Source organism: Mustelus asterias, chromosome 1 (genome assembly GCF_964213995.1).
Source record: "Mustelus asterias chromosome 1, sMusAst1.hap1.1, whole genome shotgun sequence".
Lineage (NCBI taxonomy): Eukaryota > Metazoa > Chordata > Chondrichthyes > Carcharhiniformes > Triakidae > Mustelus > Mustelus asterias.
Window position 1 is genome coordinate 127,846,000 of NC_135801.1, and position 12,139 is coordinate 127,858,138.

At 42.7% G+C, this 12,139-nt stretch overlaps 1 protein-coding gene across 1 annotated transcript in view; it reads left to right on the top strand.

Annotated features, from left to right (window-relative positions):
• Positions 1-1,393: 1,393 nt before the first annotated feature.
• elovl7a (ELOVL fatty acid elongase 7a) overlaps positions 1,394-12,139 on the top strand; it is a 49,481-nt gene continuing 38,735 nt past the window's right edge. The window contains exon 1 of the mRNA XM_078218728.1: positions 1,394-1,635. The gene's annotated coding sequence lies outside the window, so the exon portion shown is untranslated. The remainder of the gene's footprint in view (positions 1,636-12,139) is intronic.

Consider the following 12,139-nt stretch of genomic DNA (forward strand, 5'->3'; position numbering starts at 1 on the left):
ATGCTTCTAGTTTCTATGTTACTTCATTGTAATGTTAATGTAAGTCTACTTGTGACACTAATAAATAAACTTTAAAAAAATATTCAAATATGGAGAGAAATCTGGCATCCCCACCTGTTTCATTTATTTTGGATGATATTTTGGTTTAGCTCAGGTGGCTGGATGGCTGGTTCATGAGTGCCACCAACCATGTGGGTTTAATTCCCATACCGGCTGAGGTTATTCGTGAAGGCCCCTCTTTCTCACCTGAGGTGTGGTGATTGTTAGGTAAAATCACCACCAGCCCTCGTGTGGGACAATGGCGACTTTACCTGTGGGTTTGAGCCCTTAGCGCCTGAAATTTGCTGTGCACCATTGAGAGAATGGATATCATGTTTGCCTATGTAATAGTAGCCATTGTACTCCAAAAAGTAACTTGTTCATGAAGCATTTTAAATGATAATTTGCTTTGTAAATACAAGCACAAATAGTGACTTGCGTTGAAATTTCCTGGGAGCTGACGAAGAATGCTTTGCTGCTATCGAAATGATATGATAACTTCTGGCCAACTCAGTTGTGATGTGGAGATGCCGGCGTTGGACTGGGGTAAACACAGTAAGAAGTCTCACAACACCAGGTTAAAGTCCAACAGGTTTATTTGGTAGCACGAGCCACAAGCTTTTGGAGCGCTGCTCCTTCATCAGGTGAGTGGGAGTTCTGTTCACAAACTCAGTTGTAGCAGTGCAGGATAAGCGGTTACTAATTTTCATTTAGAATGTGATCTCTTGCAATATAAATTGCAGGCTAGCCCTCTATTTTACAACCATTTCGAAATTGATTATAGATTGAAATTCCTGAGGTGGAATTCCCTATTCTGGCTTTGAGTTAGAACTCGACCGAGCAAACCTGGATTCCTTTCTGAAATATTAACGTCTGAATTGTTGGCGTTATTACATTGATCCGTGCAAAATGCTTGCTTTAGAGCAGCAGAGAGCAGAATTTAGTACGTTTGAGTAACTAAGACCAGTGGTCATGTCTGTCCTCCAGTGAGCAGCAGCTCACAGAACTGTGGCAAACTTTCATAAGGTGGTGAAGCATTGAAATGGTTCTCTCTGCGTCCCCTTGATCAATTCTGCTGCGCCTTGGGAACTTCGTAACCAACGGATAATCCTAGTATAGAACTAGTTAAGATCTTGGGATTCAGCCAACAGATCAATTTGACCGATTACATTCTCCTATATCCGATTTTTGCCTTTTAACACACTTTGGTCTTGAGTCTTTTGAGAGCTTGTGATAAGTTTCGCAATTGTATTATTCAGGACAAAGGCGATCAGATGCCGCAACAGAATGACTTCTGGAAAAACTGGTTTCAGATTGAAACAGCCAACCCACATGGGTGTGCCGTGTTCTCAATGACACAAAGTGTAGGTGTGCTCTGTGGAAGAATGTGTCGATACCGAGTGGGGTGAGTGTCACTGAGCCACCCCCACCCTGCTCACCTACCTGAGCACTGATAGTGAAAACCCAACAAGTAGTTGCGAGGGAAGGTAATCCCCACCCTATCACGTGTTGAGGGAGGCTGAAGAAGGATGATAGTTGGAATTGTTACTCACTGAATACTGAATGCTGTGTGCGTGTGGCTGCTTCACCCAACAGGTAGAGAAATACCGACTTTAGTTTATTTTCCTTCATTTCCTAGATTTTCAAATATGCTTCATTTATTTTTCTGGTTAAAAGGGGCAACATATTTGTGCCATTTCAGTATTTATAAAGTACACTGCAGTAAAAATGGAAATAATGTTAAATTAGATAGAAACGCGAGTGCTTGTGTTTTTTTAATAAACAGGTTGAATTTGTACTTTATTTAACCTTGACCACTGGCGGGGTTTCATTCCATTTTTCAGAACTGGTGAATAACACCAGATACAGAACTTCACTCGACACGTGTAGTCAACACTCGTAATGTTCGCTGCCTCTGAAAGTTGCTCTGGTTAATGATTTAAGTGCAGGTGGATTCTGAGTGTCGCAAGGCTCCACAGAGGGTGGGTTTGAGTAAACGGGGCATAAAACTTCTTATTGTTTAAAGAAAGGCGTGTAGCTATTTCCAGGGTCGTCTAATTAATAAGGCCAGGTTTGATTGAGTTAATCTCTGCATTTTATCTACATAGCCCTCTCCCCTACTTTGCAGATATTAAGTGACTTTTTTACAGTCAACATTGTGATAACCTGCACTCCTTTATGGATTGACTGAAGGTACATTTCTGGAGTTTCGATTTTGTACAAATGCTCAACTTGTACAGTGTAGATACTTTGAACATGTGAACTGATTCTGAAGCACAGCAAAATGAGGCGACTTGTTCTAAAATTATTCACTTTGCTTCACATGCAAGTTGTTTTTCTTACATGTTCTTACATTTTCGTACGTGGAATTTGGATGTGGTTACGGTGACGGAAACTTGGTTAAAAGAAGGACAGGACTGGCAGCTGAATATTCCGGGGTATAAGTGTTTTAGGTGAGACAGAGGAGGGGCTAAAAAAAGGTGGGGGAGTAGCGGTATTAGTTAGGGAGCATATTACAGCGGTGCAGAGGGTGGACAATTTAGAGGGGTCATGTAATGAGTCGCTGTGGGTGGAGCTCAGAAACAGGAAAGGTGCAATCACTATGCTGGGGGTATACTACAGGTCACCCAACAGCCCACGGGAAGTGGAGGAACGGATATGTCAGGAAATTCTGGATATGTGCAGAAAAAATAGGGTTGTTGTAGTGGGAGACTTCAATTTCCCTGGTATAGACTGGAAAGTGCTTAGGGCTGGGGGTCTGGACGGGGAGGAATTTGTAAAATGCATACTGGAAGGTTCTTTGGAACAGTATGTAGATAGCCCAACTAGAGAGGGGGCTATACTGGATCTAGTTCTGGGAAATGAGCCCGGTCAGGTCGTCAAAGTTTCGGTAGGGGAACATGTGGCAAATAGTGACCACAACTCTTAACTTTAGGATAGTAATGGACAAGGACGAGTTTTGTCCTAAGGGTAGGGTGCTAAATTGGGGGAAGGCTAACTATAGCCGGATTAGGCAGGAATTGGTGGCCGTTGATTGGGAGAGGCTGTTCGGGGGTAAGTCCACGTCTAGCATGTGGGAGTCTTTTAAGGAACAGTTGATAAGGCTGCAGGACAGACATGTGCCTGTAAAAAGGAAGGATAGGAAAGGTAGGATTCGAGAGCCGTGGATAACCAGGGAAATTGAGGATCTGCTCAAAAAGAAAAGAGAGGCATACGTTAAGTCCAGGCAACTGAAAACAGATGGAGCTCTGGAGGAATACAGAGAGAGTAGGAAAGATCTCAAATGGGGAGTTAGAAGGGCAAAAAGAGGTCACGAAATGTTCTTGGCAGATAGGATTAAGGAGAATCATAAAGTATTTTATTCATATGTTAGGAACAAAAGAGTTGTCAGAGAAAAAGTCGGACCTCTCGGGGACAAAGGAAGGGGAATTATGCTTAGAACCCAAGAGGAATAGGGGAGATCCTAAATGAATACTTTGCATCGGTATTCACAAAGGAGAGGGACTTGTTGACTGGGAGTGTCTCAGAGGGAGGGGTTGACCCGTTAGAGAGAATCTCCATTACAAGGGAGGAAGTGTTAGGTTTTTTAGGGAACATTAAAACTGACAAATCCCCAGGGCCTGCTGGCATCTATCCTAGACTGCTCAGGGAGACAAGAGATGTAATTGCTGGGCCTCTGACGGAAATCTTTGTCTCTTCATTGGACACAGGTGAGGTCCCTGAGGATTGGAGGATAGCGAATGTGGTACCGTTATTTAAGAAGGGTAGCAGGGATAACCTGGGTAATTATAGGCCAGTGAGCTTGTCGTCCGTGGTAGGGAAGTTGTTGGAGAGGATTCTTAGAGACAGGGTGTATGCGCATTTAGAACGGAACAATCTCATTAGTGACACACAGCATGGTTTTGTAAGAGGGAGGTCGTGCCTTACAAATTTGGTGGAGTTTTTTGAGGAAGTGACAAAAACGGTTGACGAATTCCATGTAAGAAGGGATGTCGTTTATATGGATTTCAGTAAGACATTTGACAAGGTCCCTCATGGCAGGTTGGTTAAGAAGGTTAAGGCTCATGGGATACAAGGAGAGGTGGCTAGATGGGTAGAAAACTGGCTTGGCCACAGGAGACAGAGGGTAACAGTCGAACAGTCTTTTTCCGGCTGGAGGTCTGTGACCAGTGGTGTTCCACAGGGCTCTGTACTGGGACCTCTGCTATTTGTGATATATATAAATGATTTGGAAGAAGGTGTATCTGGTGTCATCAGCAAGTTTGCGGATGACACGAAGATGGCTGGACTTGCGGATAGCGATGAACATTGTCGGACGATACAGCAGGATATAGATAGGCTGGAAAATTGGGTGGAGAAATGGCAGATGGAATTTAATCCTGATAAATGCGAAGTGATGCATTTTGGAAGAACTAATGTAGGGGGGAGTTATACAATAAATGGCAGAGCCATCAAGAGTATAGAAACACAGAGGGACCTAGGTGTGCAAGTCCACAAATCCTTGAAGGTGGCAGCACAGGTGGAGAAGGTGGTGAAGAAGGCATATGGTATGCTTGCCTTTATAGGATGGGGTATAGAGTATAAAAGCTGGAGTCTGATGTTGCAGCTGTACAGAACGCTGGTTAGGCCACATTTGGAGTACTGCGTCCAGTTCTGGTTGCCGCACTACCAGAAGGACGTGGAGGCTTTAGAGAGAGTGCAGAGAAGGTTTACCAGGATGTTGCCTGGTATGGAGGGTCTTAGCTATGAGGAGAGATTGGGTAAACTGGGGTTGTTCTCCCTGGAAAGACGGAGAATGAGGGGAGACCTAATAGAGGTGTACAAAATTATGAAGGGTATAGATTGGGTGAACAGTGGGAAGCTTTTTCCCAGGTCGGAGGTGACGATCACGAGGGGTCACGGGCTCAAGGTGAGAGGGGCGAGGTATAACTCGGATATCAAAGGGATGTTTTTTACACAGAGTGGTGGGGGTCTGGAATGCGCTGCCAAGTAGGGCGACACGCTGGCATTGTTTAAGACTTACCTGGATAGTCACATGAGCAGTCTGGGAATGGAGGGATACAAACGAATGGTCTAGTTGGACCAATGTGCGGCACTGTTCTTTGTTCTTTGTTTTTCTCATTTTAGCTTGGGTCATGGGTTCTCAGTTAAAGTTACTTTTCACAACTTGCATTATTAGTAAGTGCCAGACAATGGCCATCTCCAACAAGAGGGGACCTAACCATCACCCCCATGACATGCAGTGACATTACCATCACTGAGTACCCCACTGTCAACATCCTGAGGATTACCATTAACTAGAAACTGAACTGGATGATCACAGGCTGCCAGAACAAGTTGAATCCTGCAGCGAGTAACTCGCCCTCTGACCATCTACAAGGCACATATCAGGAGTGTAATGGAATACTCCACTTGTCTGGGTGACTCCAGTTTGAACAACTCCCAAGAAGCTCCACACTATCCAGAGCAAAGGAGCCCACTTATTTGCTCTCCCTTCCACAAACATTCAATTCCTCCACCACTGATGATTAGTGGCAGCAGTGTGTACCATCAGTAAGGTACACTGCAGGAACTCACCAAGGTTCCTTATGCAGCATCTTCCAAACCCCCCACTTCCATCAAGAAAGGCAAGAGGAGCAGATACCTGGGAACACCAACACCTGGAGGTTCTCCAAGCCACTCACCATCCTAACTTGGAAATATATCGCTATTCCTTCACTTGCTAGGTCAAGATCTTGGAATTCCCTCCCTAACAGCACTGGACGTACTTGCGTCTCTGGGACTGCAGTGGTTCAAGAAGGCAGCTTACTACCATCTTTTCAAGGGCAACTAGGGATGGGCAATAAGTGCTGTGATCATCCACATTCTATAAATGAATTAAAATAAGTAGACTTATGACTTGTGTAACGCTTATTGGTGTTGAAGCAAAAATGATTATTTATATACTGACATAGTTCCTTCCATTAGTTGTTAAGTTTGCACTGTGCATTTTCCTCCATGCTGCTGATTTCTATGAAATTTCTATGATTTCTACGGCATCTCCACAGCTGATTTCTATGCCAAAGTCTCTGAAAGATTTAGTGCCTCTACACTGGAAGTAGATTTATTAGCTCTGCACCTCTACTAATGTACTTTATTATGGATATCTCATGAAATTGCCTCGTGTTTTTATTACCTAGAGTATAATTTTAGCACAGTATGGTAATTATAGCTTGCATAATTTGTAAATCACTCAAGTTTACTCTGAAGTTTCCAGTTTTTTGTCTTGGACTGGGTGAGATACCCAGTGTAGTTTTGTTGAAGTTTTCAATAAAGTGTAACTCTTGGTTTTCTGACTTGTTCTTGCACTGTTTGAACTGTTAAACCAAAAGCCGATACTTTGCATTTCAACCTCCCTTCACCAATACAGTGTGGAACAAGGGCATTTGGTTCAACAGGTCTATTCTAGTGTTTATCTTCTACATGAACCTCTTCTAACCCAGTCATCATACCCTTCTATTCTTTCATAGAAACTAGAATCACGATTAGGCCATTTGACCCCTTGAGCCTGCTCCACCATGGCTGATCATCGAAGTCAATATCCTGATTTCCCCCCACCCCATATCCCTGATCCCTTTAGCCCCAAGAGCTATCTCTAATTTCTTCTTGAAATCAGACAACGTTTTGGCCTTAACTACATTCTGTGGTAGTGAATTCCACATGTTCACCACCCTCTGGGTGAAGAAATTTCTCTTCACCTCGGTTCTAAAAGGTTTATCCCTTATCCTCAAATTATGACCCTTAGTTCTGGACTGTCCCACAATTGGAACATTCTGAATCTATCCTGTCTAACCCTGTTTGAATTTTATAAGTTTCTGTGAGATCCCCTCTCACTCTTCTAAAGTCCAGTGAATATAATCCTAACTGACTTGGTCTCTCCTCATATGACAGATCTGCCATCCCAGGAATCAGCCTGGTAAATCTTTGCTTCCTCTCCAGCAAGGACATCCTTCCTCAGATAAGGACACCAAAACTGTACACACTATTCCAGATGTGGCCTCACCAATGCCCTATAGGATTGCAGCAAAACATCCCTATCCCTATACTCAAATCATCTCACTATGAAGGCCAACAAACCATTTCGCTTTTTTACTGTCTGCTATACCTGCTGCATGCTTACTTTTACTGACTGCACGAGGATACCAAGGTCTCATTGAGTATACAGCTCTCAATTTACACCCATTCAAGTAATAATCTCTTCCTATTATTGCTACTGAAGTGAATAACCTCTCATTTATCCACATTATACTGCATCTGTCCAAAACACACTGAAGCATCTCTGCATCCTCTTCGCAGCTCACCCTCCCATCCAACTTTGTCCCTCACTGTTTAACTAACCTGAATGCAGCTGTGTTATTCACTTTGCTGCTCTTTGGGGCAGTGAATTCCCCATTATAACCACTTTCAACTAAACAAGTTTCTCCTTCTGGTCCCATGTTCTGGTTTCATCCACAAATGGGAAATCATCTGTCTATCTAACCAAACCCTTTCATAATCTTGAAGACCTGTATCACTCCAGGGTCTTAGAGCTCCACTCTGTTCAGTCTTTCCTGAAAGGTATAACGTCTGTTCCAATAAGTTTATTGCACTTTTGCCATGCCTTTTCCAATTTTGTGTAACATGAAGATTAAAACTGTTCATAGAACTCGAGTGGTCTAACCAAGGTTATATGCAAGTTCAACTACATTGATTTTTTTTCAATTCTATCTCTGGAAATGAACCTCAGTGTTTTATTTCTTTTGTAACCTTGTTACCCTGTGTTTATTTTTCTGATGTGTTTTTGTTCTCCTGTATTTCACTCTTCCTATCCCAGGGTGTTCAATCTTTTTTTCACTTGAGGGGCCACATTTCAATATTCTCAATCACTGGGCTGGTGGTGAGGGGACACAATTCAATTCTTCCTTCATGAGGCTGGTGAGCAAATTTCTCAAAGATAAGATGATAGAATTGCACTTTTGTCTTGATTGATAGCATTTTTTATGAACAAGCTTCAAATGAAGGCCCAGTCAACAGCTCCCTCCGTAAGCAAGTTGGGTTAACAAAAATAACACGGTAAAGTTTTTATACTGTAATCCCCTGTCCCCAACCCTGGGTGAACAGTTGCTCGCTTGCATCCTCTCCCTACCCACAACTCCTCTCACCAGCACCACTCTGGTGCCTGAGTGCCACCACTCACCTTCCCACTGCTCCACTCAGTTTCTCTCTTGGTTTTGCTGCCGTTTGAGCCTCAGCAACAAACACGTAGGAGAGAAACAGCCTTTGATTGGAAGAGCATCTCCTTACAGAATCTATCCCGTACACTTGCATGTATTTTGAACATTGGTAGCAGCATTGGATAGAAACATTTGACAAGTCAAATTCTGGTCTGGAAACTGTACGTTGGACAACCCCTGCTCTGAACCATTCAGACACTAGTTTTGCCAGAAGTAAGTGCGCTCATTATAACACAATATACTTCCCCACAATTGCCATAGAGTCCCTAAAGTGCAGAAAGGAGGCCATTCAGCGATATGGAAATTCATTTACCAACTATAATGTTCTGCAAATGTATTGATTTCTTCTTGTATTTTCTCTCCATGCTCTTGTGTATTAACTGCTTGCCTCAATTTGGTGTGAACATGCAAATTTTCAGGTCCTGTTTCTCTTGAGTCCAAATGTAAACTGAACAGCAGTGGGCTCAACAATGATGCTTGTGGAACACCTAGAATTGTTTGCCAATCTGAAGAATGACCTTTAACCGTCATTCTTTAATTTTGGAGCTAGCTTGCTACTAATTCTGCTACTTGTCTCTTGACTCCCCATGTTCTGATCTTAGATATGAGCATTCTATGCTTCTGAATCATAGAGTCCCTACAGTGCAGGAGGAGACCTTTGGCCCATCAAGTCTGAACCGACTCTCTGTGCTTTCTTATTAAACATTACAACATTCAAAAGCATGCATTAACATTGAGAATATCCCATCAATTTACACCCACTGTTCACAGAATTCTCATTTTTACATTCAGGATAATGTGTCAGCAATGACTTTTACTCTCCTGGTAACATGGAAGATTTTAAAGTTGAATAGTTGCAATCTAGTGTTCTGGTCTGAGGTTTTTTCAGAAAATTTAAAGGGATGTGGCCTGTATCTACAATTGTCTCTGCTGGGTTGCTGGCAACATAAATCTCAATGTTGTGCCAGTACCAGGCTTAAAGTCTCTTTCTCAATAGCTGAATACGGCACGATGGCACAGTGGTTCGTACTGCTGCCTCAGATTCCCGTCTTGGGTCACTGTCTGTGTGGAGTCTGCACGTTCTCTACATGTCTGTGTGGGTTTCCTCCGAGTGCTCTGGTTTCCTCCCTCAGTCCAAAGACATGCTGGTTAGGTGTATTGGCCATACTAAATTCTCCCTCAGTGTACCCAGACAGATGCCAGAGTGTGGCAACTAGGGGATTTTCATAGTAACTTCATTGCAGTGTTAATGTAAGCCTACCTGTGACTAATAAACTTTTAACGTTAACTTTATTTAGATTTCTTGAGAAATATCCCATTACTTTCTCAATGCTAAGTTCATCTTTCTGCAATACACCAATGCCGCTGGTGTCCACCTCTAGTTTGAACTCTTTGTCATAGTTGGGTGCTGCTAATACTGTGTTTGTTATCAGCATGGTTTTTAAATGGTTGAATGCCGTTTGGCCGTCCTCTGTCCAGATAAAATGCTTGTTCTTGTTTAAGAGCTCTGTGAATGGTGCTACCACTACCCAAATTTGGAACAAACTTGCGATAAAATGCATTCGTGCCCAGAAATCTTAGATTTTCTTTTTGATATGTTCTGGAAAACTCCAAATGGCCTGTGCTTTTGCGTTTCGTGGGGTCATTTGATGGTGTCCCACTGTGTCCAAGGAATTAAATGTTGGCCTTGGCAAATTCACGTTTTGCTAGGTCCATTATTGTTTCTTGTAAGCAGCCAAATAATTCCTTTAGATGACAAAAATACTCTTCCCGACTCTGGCTGAATATCACCAAATCATCAATGACTCGATCCTCAAATCAACGGCACAGTGACTCAATCCTGTTTCATAAGCTGTTGAAAAGTCACGGGAGTGTTCTTCATCCTGGATGGCTTTATTATGAATTGATAAAGTCCCTGTAGTGACACAAATGCAGAGATCTCCATTGCCCTCTCAGTCAAAGGTACTTGTCAATAGTCCTTTAGCAAGTCTATTTTAGTGATGAATTTCTATCATTCACTTCTGATGCAATCTTCCAAATGTGGAATAGGGAATGAATCCCTCTTGGTTACGGCATTCACCCACTTGCAGTCTCTGTGTTCCATCTGACTTGGACACCAGGACGATCGGGGAGCTCCAATCACTAGAACTTAATTCAATAAAAACTTTTTTTGATTTGAGTTATTAATGTCACATGTATTGGTATGCAGTGAAAAGTATTGTTACTCAAATTCCTTTTGTGTCTGCGATAACTTAGCTGGACTTAACCTATAGGGATGTTGTTGGATTGGAACGGTTTCCCCAACAGCTGCATCGTGTGCTGCTAACCCCAATTTCCTCATTTATCCCTGCAAATACATTTATAGGCCTGCAGTGACTCTCAGTTCACTCCAGTTCTTATCTGGGTGATGACTCAGCCACTGGTTTAAATTTTTCAGTACTTCCTCATGCCCAAATCCCCCTGCTTCATGACTAACAATGCCACATGTGTGTTCTCCCGAACACAGTCACATTTCACAATGTATTGAGCTTCTCGTGCTGGATCTGCAGTCTGATAAAAGTTTTAATTTTGAGTCACTGCTGTAATTCAGTTAACCTCATAGAGTCATAGAAGTTTACAGCATTGAAACAGGCCCTTTGGCCCAACTTGTCCATGCCACCCTTTTTTTTTTAACCACTACGCGTTTGGCCTATATCCCTCTATACCCATCTTATCATGTAACTATCTAACTGCTTTTTAAAAGACAAAATTGTACCTGCTTCTACTACTCCCTCTTGCAGCTTGTTCCAGCCATTCACCACCCTCTGAAAAACTGCCCCTCTGGGCCCTTTTGTATCTCTTCCCTCTCACCTTAAATCTATGCCCACTAGTTTTAGACTCCCTATCTTTGGAAAAAGATGTTGACTATCTAGCTGATCTATGCCCCTCATCATTTTACCTCTGAATTGAGCCCATCGGTTTCACTCTCTGCATCATTCTCAGTTAACCTGCTGAAGATGCCACATTTGCCACACCAGGGCTCACAACTCCCCCTTCTTTTGTCTTAGCTGCTAAGCCTGTGAAAGCATCACTACACAATCCAGAAAAACTCAGGGTAACCTGTGGTTGGATTTTCTCACTGGCTGTCCTGTTTGGAGACAATACACATCTCTTTAACCTGTGCTTAATGCTCCCTCCACTCACATTGTCTGTATCTTTAAAACCTGGTTGGCTGTAAAGATTCGCATTCTAATCAGTATTCGGTAACTTGATTTCTGTGTCTGTGCCCTGTTTGAGAGCAGATTTCCACTCCATCTGATGAAGGAGCAGCGCTCCGAAAGCTAATGGTATTTGCTACCAAATAAACCTGTTGGACTTTAACCTGGTGTTGTTAAAACTCTTACTGTTGGATTTTCTACCAGTTTCTCGACTACAGTAGACATCACAGCCATCTGTGAACCTGCTATATCGCTCCCTGGAATGAATTGAATGTCTGCAACGGGTGGGATTTTGGTCCCACCTGTCACTAATTCTCTCGTCTTCAAGCTGCTCTCTAAGCTTACTTTTATTAAAAGTATTTCTTTTGTTTCTCTGTGATGTGAATTGTGCACCATTCATCTGGGCAATAAATATCTCTCTCCCACACCATTAGTGATTGACTGGCACTAGTATCTCATATTTTAATATCTTTTCCTATGCCATCCTGCCCACATGGAAATATTTTGTCATTACACACACAATCTTTGAATACATTCACCACCTGGTCATTCTTCCCCTGTACAGATGGTGCACACCTAGTTGTCCCTTTTGTCTGTCCTTGCACTTGGTGTATCAATGCTGCTTCCCCAGTTTTTAAGTTCCCTTGGTCC